The 12,500-nt window shown below is 38.9% G+C and overlaps 4 non-coding genes across 4 annotated transcripts; all 4 read right to left on the bottom strand.

Annotated features, from left to right (window-relative positions):
• Positions 1 to 1,305: 1,305 nt before the first annotated feature.
• TRNAS-AGA (transfer RNA serine (anticodon AGA)) lies at positions 1,306 to 1,387 on the bottom strand. Its single transcript has one exon. It is a non-coding gene; the product is annotated as a tRNA-Ser (tRNA).
• A 909-nt stretch (positions 1,388 to 2,296) lies between these two features.
• Positions 2,297 to 2,368, bottom strand: TRNAQ-UUG (transfer RNA glutamine (anticodon UUG)). Its single transcript has one exon. It is a non-coding gene; the product is annotated as a tRNA-Gln (tRNA).
• A 4,063-nt stretch (positions 2,369 to 6,431) lies between these two features.
• On the bottom strand, positions 6,432 to 6,513 carry TRNAS-UGA (transfer RNA serine (anticodon UGA)). The gene has a single exon. It is a non-coding gene; the product is annotated as a tRNA-Ser (tRNA).
• Positions 6,514 to 12,016: 5,503 nt separating this feature from the next.
• TRNAS-UGA (transfer RNA serine (anticodon UGA)) lies at positions 12,017 to 12,098 on the bottom strand. Its single transcript has one exon. It is a non-coding gene; the product is annotated as a tRNA-Ser (tRNA).
• Between the last annotated feature and the right edge of the window lie 402 nt (positions 12,099 to 12,500).

The following is a 12,500-nucleotide window of genomic DNA, read 5'->3' on the forward strand; positions in this document are numbered from 1 at the left end:
TTCCAAAAATGTCCAGCGGTTAACTGAAATTACCATATCAATCTTCAGCTGTTTTTCACTTTGAACAGCTCCATACCTATAATACAAGTCAAGGGTTAGATTCGAAAGACCCTATAAAGGGTCCTGATTGACTTTTGTGTGCTAAAAAAAAGCCACAAAACACATTCAAAAGACGCCGGAAAGAATTTTTAGAAAAACACCACCAAAAATGTTTATAAGGCACTTTAGGAAATTCTGGAAAACACAAGAAAAGATGGCTTAGAGAAAAATCAAAAACACTTCCTGAAGCCATTTTGGCTTCAAAACCTTGTCAGATTCACCCACTTGGAAAGAGTGTTATGTGAATATTGACTCAAGTCACAGAGTATGAGATTGCTTGGTATGACATAGACAATGAGTGACATAGACAATTTTAATTTTTGCTAATCCTACTTGATTGACAGCTTTGACCATGGTATTCCATGAATCCTTGAACTCTTTTTTTGTCTTTTATTATGTGGATTTTAAATTGCTTGTTTCATCATTGACATTGGGCATCGTCGATCTGAGTGCAGATGGAAAAATTGAAATGTGTGCCCAGGTTCCACTGAGATTTGAATTCAGATAACAGGATTCAAAGTCCAGAGTGCTAACCATTACACCATGGAACCAACCATTACACAGTCATGGCTGCGGCTTGTTGTGCTGAATAAAGCATATGAAATCGTGAATGATGGCGAAAACAGGCTCCAAAGCTGCAGTGCAAATCTGCAATCATACACAATGGTAAATTGATATCTTATAACCTTTCATTCCACAAATTTACCAACATTTCCACGATATCACAGCTAGGACAGTTTGAAATGTTGATGAAAAGTGGCTAGTAAAAAGATTGCTGTATCTGTTACTTGGAAAAAGTGTGAAAAAAATAAATTGCAAAACTTATACTGTTAGAAAACTGTTCATCCAGTAGTCGATAAAGATTAGCATTGCATGGTAAAAGGCTTCATCTGAGAGATAATTTAAGGTTTGTGCAAATCAAAGTGCATGTCCCAGTCCATGAGCCAGGACAGCGGTCTGTGGCTGCTGGACAAGATCGAGAGAAAAACCTCTTACCTGATGGCACCCACGGTGCTTCTTTTGATTAGCAGCAATTCGCACATGTAATGTTGCTCCAGAATAGATTATCTAAAGAACAGTCAAAGATAAAGTCAGTTTGGTCCTAGAAACTCGCTCCATCACAGATCACTGTCATGGGGAATAGACTAGTAAACATGCAAATTGAACAACAAAGATAAAAGGTCAAAAAGTTATTTTAAACATAGATGTAGTCGGCAGGATTTGCACCTGCGTGGGGAGACCCCAATGGATTTCTAGCCCATCGCCTTAACCACTCGGCCACGACTACTCAGACGTCTACCTGTTATGAGCTTCACACGTGTTTTCTAATAGCACCATGATCAAGCTCAGTGATCAACCCTCTGGAAGACATCTCAGAAAATGAAAAGAAAATACAAGGTCTCAGTAAAATGCAAAAATCTGATTTAAAGTCATCATCAATGGGAACCATTCACAGTTTAAAGCTTTTCCCTCTTCATAATGTGGATTTGGAGTCAGTCAGCTCCAAAAACATCCTTAAAAATAATCCGAAAATGCTGAGAAGACTGAAAATAATCATTTCCAAGTAAAATAGACTTGATGTTCATTTGATCAGGCTTTGGAGCATCTATTAACCATCTCAAGTTTCCAAAAATGTCCAGCGGTTAACTGAAATTACCATATCAATCTTCAGATGTTTTTCACTTTGAACAGCTCCATACCTATAATACAAGTCAACGGTAAGGTTCGAAAGACCCTATAAAGGGTCCTGATTGACTTTTGTGTGCTACAAAAAAAGCCACAAAACACATTCAAAAGACGCCGAAAAGAATTTTTAGAAAAACACCACCAAAAATGTTGATAAGGCACTTTAGGAAATTCAGGAAAACACAAGAAAAGATGGCTTAGAGAAAAATCAAAAACACTTCCTGAAGCCATTTTGGCTTCAAATGCTTGTCAGATTCAACCACTTGGAAAGAGTGTTATGTGAATATTGACTCAAGTCACAGAGATTGCTTGGTATGACATAGGCAATGAGTGATATAGGCAATTTTAATTTTTGCTAATCCTACTTGATTGACAGCTTTGATCATGGTATTCCATGAATCCTTGAACTCTTTTTTTGTCTTTTATTATGTGGATTTTAAATTGCTTGTTTCATCATAAACATTGGGCATCGTCGATCTGAGTGCACATGGAAAAAATGAAATGTGTGCCCAGGTTCCACTGAGATTTGAACTCAGATCACTGGATTCAAAGTCCAGAGTGCTAACCATTACACCATGGAACCAACCATGACTCAGTCATGGCTGCGGCTTGTTGTGCTGAATAAAGCATATGAAATCATGAACGATGGCAAAAACAGGCTCCAAAGCTGCAGTGCAAATCTGCAATCATACACAATGATAAATTGATATCTTATAACCTTTCATTCCACAAATTTACCAACATTTCCACGATATCACAGTTAGCGCAGTTTGAAATGTTGATGAAAAGTGGCTAGTAAAAAGATTGCTGTATCTATTACTTGGAAAAAGTGTGAAAAAAATACATTGCAAAACTTATACTGTTAGAAAACTGTTCATCCAGTAGTCGATAAAGATTAGCATTGCATGGTAAAAGGCTTCATCTGAGAGATAATTTAAGGTTTGTACAAATTAAAGTGCATGTCCCAGTCCATTAGCCAGGACAGCGGTCTGTGGCTGCTGGACAAGATCAAGAGAAAAACCTCTTACCTGATGGCACCCATGGTGCTTCTTTTGATTAGCGGCAAGTCGCACATGTAATGTTGCTCCAGAATAGATTATCTAAAGAACAGTTAAAGATAAAATCAGTTTGGTCCTGGAAACTCGCTCCATCACAGATCACTGTCATGGGGAATAGACTAGTAAACATGCAAATTGAACAACAAAGATAAAAGGTCAAAAAGATATTAAAACAGACGTAGTTGGCAGGATTTGAACCTGCGCGGGTAGACCCCCAATAGGTTTCTAGTCCATCGCCTTAACCACTCGGCCACGACTACTCGGACTTCAAGCTGTTATGAGTTTCACACACGTTTTCTAATAGGACCATGATCAAGCTCAGTGATCAACCCTCTGGAAGTCAAGGTCTCAGTAAAATGCAAAAATCTGATTTAAAGTCATCATCATCAATGGGAACCATTCACAGTTTAAAGCTTTTCCCTCTTCATAATGTGGATTTGGAATCAGTCAGCTCCAAAAACATCCTTAAAAATAATCCGAAAATGCTGAGAAGACTGAACACAATCATTTCCAAGTAAAAAAGACTTGATGTTCATTTGATCAGGCTTTGGAGCGTCTATTAACCATCTCAAGATTCCAAAAATGTTCAGCGGTTAACTGAAATTACCATATCAATCTTCAGATGTTTTTCACTTTGAACAGCTCCATACCTATAATACAAGTCAAGGGTAAGGTTCGAAAGACCCTATAAAGTGTCCTGATTGACTTTTGTGTGCTACAAAAAAAAGCCACAAAACACATTCAAAAGACGCCGAAAAGAATTTTTAGAAAAACACCACCAAAAATGTTTATAAGGCACATTAGGAAATTCTGGAAAACACAAGAAAAGATGGCTTAGAGAAAAATCAAAAACACTTCCTGTAGCCATTTTGGCTTCAAATCCTTGTCAGATTCACCCACTTGGAAAGAGTGTTATGTGAATATTGACTCAAGTCACAGAGTATGAGATTGCTTCGTATGACATAGACAATGAGTGACAGACAATTTTAATTTTTGCTAATCCTACTTGATTGACAGCTTTGACTATGGTATTCCATGAATCCTTGAACTCTTTTTTTGTCTTTTATTATGTGTATTGTAAATTGCTTGTTTCATCATAAACATTGGGCATCGTCGATCTGAGTGCAGATGGAAAAATCAAAATGTGTGCTCAGGTTCTATTGAGATTTCAACTCAGATCACTGGATCCAAAGTCCAGAGTGCTAAGCATTACACCATGGAACCAACCATGACGCAATCATGGCTGCGGCTTGTTTTGCTGAATAAAGCATATGAAATCGTGAACGATGGCGAAAACAGGCTCCAAAGCTGCAGTGCAAATCTGCAATCATACACAATGGTAAATTGATATCTTATAACCTTTCATTCCACAAATTTACCAACATTTCCACGATATCACAGCTAGGACACTTTGAAATGTTGATGAAAAGTGGCTAGTAAAAAGATTGCTGTATCTGTTACTTGGAAAAAGTGTGAAAAAAATAAATTGCAAAACTTATACTGTTAGAAAACTGTTCATCCAGTAGTCGATAAAGATTAGCATTGCATGGTAAAAGGCTTCATCTGAGAGATAATTTAAGGTTTGTGCAAATCAAAGTGCATGTCCCAGTCCAATAGCCAGGACAGCGGTCTGTGGCTGCTGGACAAGATCAAGAGAAAAACCTCTTACCTGATGGCACCCACGGTGTTTCTTTTGATTGGCGACAAGTCGCACATGTAATGTTGCTCCAGAATAGATTATCTAAAGAACAGTCAAAGATAAAGTCAGTTTGGTCCTAGAAACTCGCTCCATCACATATCACTGTCATGGGGAATAGACTAGTAAATATGCAAATTGAACAAAAAAGATAAAAGGTCAAAAAGTTATGGAAACATAGACGGCAGGATTTGCACCTGCGCGGGGAGACCCCAAAGGATTTCTAGCCCATCGCCTTAACCACTCGGCCACGACTACTCAGACGTCATGCTGTTATGAGTTTCACACACGTTTTCTAATAGCACCATGATCAAGCTCAGTGATCAACCCTCTGGAAGACATCTCAGAAAAAGAAAAGAAAATACAAGGTCTCAGTAAAATGCAAAAATCTGATTTAAAGTCATCATCAATGGGAACCATTCACAGTTTAATGCTTTTCCCTCTTCATAATGTGGATTTGGAGTCAGTCAGCTCCAAAAACATCCTTAAAAATAATACGAAAATGCTAAGAAGACTGAACATAATCATTTCCAAGTAAAAAAGACTTGATGTTCATTTGATCAGGCTTTGGAGCGTCTATTAACCATCTCAAGTTTCCAAAAATGTCCAGCGGTTAACTGAAATTACCATATCAATCTTCAGCTGTTTTTCACTTTGAACAGCTCCATACCTATACTACAAGTCAACGGTAAGGTTCGAAAGACCCTATAAAGGGTCCTGATTGACTTTTGTGTCCTACAAAAAAAGCCACAAAACACATTCAAAAGACGCCGAAAAGAATATTTAGAAAAACACCACCAAAAATGTTTATAAGGCACTTTAGGAAATTCTGGAAAACACAAGAAAAGAAGGCTTAGAGAAAAATTAAAAAAAAACTTTCTGAAGCCATTTTGGCTTCAAATCCTTGTCAGATTCACCCACTTGGAAAGAGTGTTATGTGAATATTGACTCAAGTCACAGAGTATGAGATTGCTTGGTATGACATAGACAATGAGTGATATAGACAATTTTAATTTTTGCTAATCCTACTTGATTGACAGCTTTGATCATGGTATTCCATGAATCCTTGAACCCTTTTTTTGTCTTTTATTATGTGGATTTTAAATTGCATGTTTCATCATAAACATTGGGCATCGTCGATCTGAGTGCACATGGAAAAATTGAAATGTGTGCCCAGGTTCCACTGAGATTTGAACTCAGATCACTGGATTCAAAGTGCAAACGATTACACCATGGAACCAACCATGACTCAGTCATGGCTGCAGCTTGTTGTGCTGAATAAAGCATATGAAATCGTGAACGATGGCGAAAACAGGCTCCAAAGCTGCAGTGCAAATCTGCAATCATACACAATGATAAATTGATATCTTATAACCTTTCATTCCACAAATTTACCAACATTTCCACGATATCACAGTTAGCGCAGTTTGAAATGTTGATGAAAAGTGGCTAGTAAAAAGATTGCTGTATCTGTTACTTGGAAAAAGTGTGAAAAACATAAATTGCAAAACTTATACTGTTAGAAAACTGTTCATCCAGTAGTCGATAAAGATTAGCATTGCATGGTAAAAGGCTTCATCTGAGAGATAATTTAAGGTTTGTACAAATCAAAGTGCATGTCCCAGTCCATTAGCCAGGACAGCGGTCTGTGGCTGCTGGACAAGATCAAGAGAAAAACCTATTACCTGATGGCACCCACGGTGCTTCTTTTGATTAGCGGCAAGTCGCACATGTAATGTTGCTCCAGAATAGATTATCTAAAGAACAGTCAAAGATAAAATCAGTTTGGTCCTGGAAACTCGCTCCATCACAGATCACTGTCATGGGGAATAGACTAGTAAACATGCAAATTGAACAACAAAGATAAAAGGTCAAAAAGCTATTAAAACAGACGTAGTCGGCAGGATTTGAACCTGCGCGGGGAGACGCCAATTGATTTCAAGTCCATCGCCTTAACCACTCTGCCACGACTACTCGGATGTCCACCTGTTATGAGCTTCACACATGTTTTCTTATTAGAAAACTATTGCACCAAGTTATTGCACCATGATCACGCTCAGTGATCAACCCTCTGGAAGACATTTCAGAAAATGAAAAGAAAATACAAGGTCTCAGTAAAATGCAAAAATCTGATTTAAAGTCATCATTAGAGTTGAGCGATACCGTCCGATACTTCAAAGTATCGGATCGGAATGGATCGGCCGATCTTTAAAAAAAGTATCGGTATCGCCGATTCCGATACCGGAAGTCCCATTCAAGTCTATGGGACTTCCGGTATCGGAATAAGAAAAACCCTGTTTTTCCCTTGTACAGCCTCTCTGGGGTCTGTACGGGCCTTTCAGGGGGCTGTGCCGGCCTGCCAGGGGGTCTGTGCAGGCTCCGGTGGTCTGTGCCGGCCTGCCGGGGGGCTGTGCCGGCCTGCCGGTGGTCTGTGCAGGCTCCGGTGGGCTGTGCCGGCCTGCCGGGGGGCTGTGCAGGCTTCGGGGGGCTGTGCAGGCATCGTCCGATGGGACTACAAGTCCCATCGGGCGATGCCTGCTACCATGACAGTGATTGACACATTAGCCAATGATGGGACAGTAGTAGTCCCATCATCCGGCTAATGTGTTGAATGTAAAAAAAAAAATAAAAAATTACATGCTACATACATGCTACATACATTCAACATGCATACTACATACATACTACATACTACATACATGCTACATTCATACTACATATATACTACATGCAACATACATACTACATATATACTACATACATACTACATATATAAGACATGCATGCTACATACATACCGCATGCTACATACATACTACATGCTACATACATACCACATATATACTACATACATACTACATACATACTACATACATACCACATACATACTACATACATACTACATACATACTACATGCATGCTACATGCTACATACATAACACATATATACTACATGCATGCTACATACATACTACATGCTACATACATACTACATATATACTACATGCATGCTACATACATACTACATGCTACATACATACTACATATATACTACATGCATGCTACATACATACTACATGCTACATACATACTACATATATACTACATGCATGCTACATACTACATACTACATATATACTACATGCATGCTACATACTACATACATACTACATATATACTACATGCATGCTACATACATACTACATACATACTACATGCATGCTACATACATACTACATACATACTACATGCATGCTACATGCATGCTGCATGCTACATACATACTACATACATACTACATACATACTACATATATACTACATGCATGCTACATACATACTACATGCTACATACACTGTACATACCACATACATACTACATACATGCTACATACATACTACATATATACTACATGCATGCTACATATATACTACATGCATGCTACATACATACTACATACATACTACATGCTACATACATACCACATATATACTACATACATACAATACATTCATACAATACATACATAGACATACAGTACATATAACATAGAGTAACATACTTACCAATACTTGTCACATTGTTCCCCGAAGCCATTGTCTTTTCCGGAATAAATATTTACATAACAAACCACAAAAATACTCACCCACGATCCGAAGCAGTCCACGAGTGTGTCCCACGACGATCTTGGGTAGAGAACTGCAGCATCAGATGATGCTGCCGTTCTCTACGGGCTGCAGGAATCCAATGACGGAAGGTAGGTATCCTTCCGCACTGTATTCCTCCGCCACTTAAAAAAAAAAAGTCCCTAGTCTCACTTTATGCCATTGCTGTGTGGGAATTTCCCACGCAGCAATGGCATAAAGTGAGACTAGGGACTTTTTTTTTTTTAAGTGGCGGAGGAATACAGTGCGGAAGGATACCTACCTTCCGTCATTGGATTCCTGCAGCCCGTAGAGAACGGCAGCATCATCTGATGCTGCAGTTCTCTACCAAAGATCGTCGTGGGACACACTCGTGGACTGCTTCGGATCGTGGGTGAGTATTTTTGTGGTTTGTTATGTTAATATTTATTCCGGAAAAGACAATGGCTTCGGGGAACAATGTGACAAGTATTGGTAAGTATGTTACTCTATGTTATATGTACTGTATGTCTATGTATGTATTGTATGAATGTATTGTATGTATGTAGTATATATGTGGTATGTATGTAGCATGTAGTATGTATGTAGTATGTATGTAGCATGCATGTAGCATGTAGTATATATGTAGTATGTATGTAGCATGCATGTAGTATATATGTAGTATGTATGTAGCATGTATGTAGTATGTATGTGGTATGTATGTAGCATGTAGTATGTATGTAGCATGCATGTAGTATATATGTAGTATGTATGTAGCATGTAGTATGTATGTAGTATGTATGTAGCATGTATGTAGCATGTAGTATGTATGTAGTATGTATGTAGCATGTAGCATGCATGTAGCATGCATGTAGTATGTATGTAGTATGTATGTAGTATGTATGTAGCATGCATGTAGCATGCATGTAGTATGTATGTAGCATGCAGTATGTATGTAGCATGTATGTAGTATATATGTAGTATGTATGTAGCATGTAGTATATATGTAGCATGTAGTATGTATGTAGCATGCATGTAGTATATATGTAGTATGTATGTAGCATGTAGTATGTATGTAGCATGCATGTAGTATATATGTAGTATGTATGTAGCATGTAGTATGTATGTAGCATGTAGTATGTATGTAGCATGTAGTATGTATGCAGCATGCATGTAGTATGTATGTAGCATGTAGTATGTGTGTAGCATGCATGTAGTACATATGTAGTATGTATGTAGCATGTAGTATGTATGTAGCATGCATGTAGTATATATGTAGTATGTATGTAGCATGTAGTATGTATGTAGCATGTAGTATGTATGTAGCATGCATGTAGTATGTATGTAGCATGCATGTAGTATGTATGTAGCATGTAGTATGTATGTAGCATGCATGTAGTATATATGTAGTATGTATGTAGCATGCATGTAGTATATATGTAGTATGTATGTAGCATATAGTATGTATGTAGCATGCATGTAGTATATATGTAGTATGTATGTAGCATGTAGTATGTAGCATGTAGTATGTATGTAGCATGCATGTAGTATGTATGTAGCATGCATGTAGTATGTATGTAGCATGTAGTATGTATGTAGCATGCATGTAGTATATATGTAGTATGTATGTAGCATGTAGTATGTATGTAGCATGTAGTATGTATGTAGCATGCATGTAGTATATATGTAGTATGTATGTAGCATGTATGTATGTAGCATGTAGTATGTATGTAGCATGCATGTAGTATGTATGTATGTAGTATTTTTTTTTTTTTTTAACATTTAACACATTAGCCGGATGATGGGACTACTACTGTCCCATCATTGGCTAATGTGTCAATCACTGTCATGGTAGCAGGCATCGCCAGATGGGACTTGTAGTCCCATTGGACGATGCTTGCACAGACCCCCGAACATCAGCACAGCCCCCCGGCAGGCCGGCACAGCCCCCCGGCAGGCCGGTACAGACCCTCACAGGGTGCACAGACCACCGGCAGGCCGGCACAGCCCCCCGGCAGGCCGGTACAGACCCCCACAGGGTGCACAGACCACCGGCAGGCCGGCACAGCCCCCCGGCAGGCCGGTACAGACCCCCACAGGGTGCACAGACCACCGGCAGGCCGGCACAGCCCCCCGGCAGGCCGGTACAGACCCCGGGCAGTCCACACAGCCCCCCGGCAGGCCGGCAGAGACCCCCGGAAGGCCCGAAATGACGGCGCATCATGATGCGCACACACCGCGCATCATGATGACGTCAGGCTGTCAATCAACTTGGAACTTCCGATTCCGATGCCGAATTCCGATATTGAAAAAATATCGGAAGTCGGTATCGGAATTCCGATACAGCAAGTATCGGCCGATACCCGATACTTGCGGTATCGGAATGCTCAACACTAGTCATCATCAATGGGAACCATTCACAGTTTAAAGCTTTTCCCTCTTCATAATGTGGATTTGGAGTCAGTCAGCTCCAAAAACATCCTTAAAAATAATCCGAAAATGCTGAGAAGACTGAACATAATCATTTCCAAGTAAAAAAGACTTGATGTTCATTTGATCAGGCTTTGGAGCATCTATTAACCATCTCAAGTTTCCAAAAATGTCCAGCCGTTAACTGAAATTACCATATCAATCTTCAGCTGTTTTTCACTTTGAACAGCTCCATACCTATAATACAAGTCAACGGTAAGGTTCGAAAGACCCTATAAAGGGTCCTGATTGACTTTTGTGTGCTACAAAAGAAGCCACAAAACACATTCAAAAGACGCCGAAAAGAATTTTTAGAAAAACACCACCAAAAATGTTTATAAGGCACTTTAGGAAATTCTGGAAAACACAAGAAAAGATGGCTTAGAGAAAAATCAAAAACACTTCCTGAAGCCATTTTGGCTTCAAATCCTTGTCAGATTCACCCACTTGGAAAGAGTGTTATGTGAATATTGACTCAAGTCACAGAGTATGAGATTGCTTGGTATGACATAGACAATGAGTGATATTGACAGCTTTGACCATGAATCCTTGAACTCTTTTTTTGTCTTTTATTATGTGGATTTTAAATTGCTTGTTTCATCATAAACATTGGGCATCGTCGATCTGAGTGCAGATGGAAAAATCAATATGTGTGCTCAGGTTCTACTGAGATTTCAACTCTGATCACTGGATTTAAAGTCCAGAGTGCTAACCATTACACCATGGAAACAACCATGATGCAATCATGGCTGCGGCTTGTTTTGCTGAATAAAGCATATGAAATCGTGAACGATGGCGAAAACAGGCTCCAAAGCTGCAGTGCAAATCTGCAATCATACACAATGGTAAATTGATATCTTATAACCTTTCATTCCACAAATTTACCAACATTTCCACGATATCACAGCTAGCGCAGTTTGAAATGTTGATGAAAAGTGGCTAGTAAAAAGATTGCTGTATCTGTTACTTGGAAAAAGTGTGAAAAAAATAAATTGCAAAACTTATACTGTTAGAAAACTGTTCATCCAGTAGTCGATAAAGATTAGCATTGCATGGTAAAAGGCTTCATCTGAGAGATAATTTAAGGTTTGTGCAAATCAAAGTGCATGTCCCAGTCCATTAGCCAGGACAGCGGTCTGTGGCTGCTGGACAAGATCAAGAGAAAAACCTCTTACCTGATGGCACCCACGGTGTTTCTTTTGATTGGCGACAAGTCGCACATGTTATGTTGCTCCAGAATAGATTATCTAAAGAACAGTCAAAGATAAAGTCAGTTTGGTCCTAGAAACTCGCTCCATCACAGATCACTGTCATGGGGAATAGACTAGTAAACATGCACATTGAACAAAAAAGATAAAAGGTCAAAAAGTTATTGAAACATAGACGTAGTCGGCAGGATTTGAACCTGCGCGGAGAGACCCCAATGGATTTCAAGTCCATCGCCTTAACCACTTGGCCACGACTACTCGGATGTCAAGCTGTTATGAGCTTCACACATGTTTTCTTATTAGAAAACTATTGCACCAAGTTATTGCACCATGATCACGCTCAGTGATCAACCCTCTGGAAGACATCTCAGAAAATGAAAAGAAAATACAAGGTCTCAGGAAAATACAAAAATCTGATTTAAAGTCATCATCAATGGGAACCATTCACAGTTTAAAGCTTTTCCCTCTTCATAATGTGGATTTGGAGTCAGTCAGCTCCAAAAACATCCTTAAAAATAATCCAAAAATGCTGAGAAGACTGAACATAATCATTTCCAAGTAAAAAAGACTTGATGTTCATTTGATCAGGCTTTGGAGCGTCTATTAACCATCTGAAGTTTCCAAAAAATGTCCAGCAGTTAACTGAAATTACCATATCAA

Source organism: Dendrobates tinctorius, unplaced genomic scaffold (genome assembly GCF_039654945.1).
Source record: "Dendrobates tinctorius isolate UK_male_01 unplaced genomic scaffold, ASM3965494v1 ptg000048l, whole genome shotgun sequence".
NCBI classification, from domain to species: domain Eukaryota; kingdom Metazoa; phylum Chordata; class Amphibia; order Anura; family Dendrobatidae; genus Dendrobates; species Dendrobates tinctorius.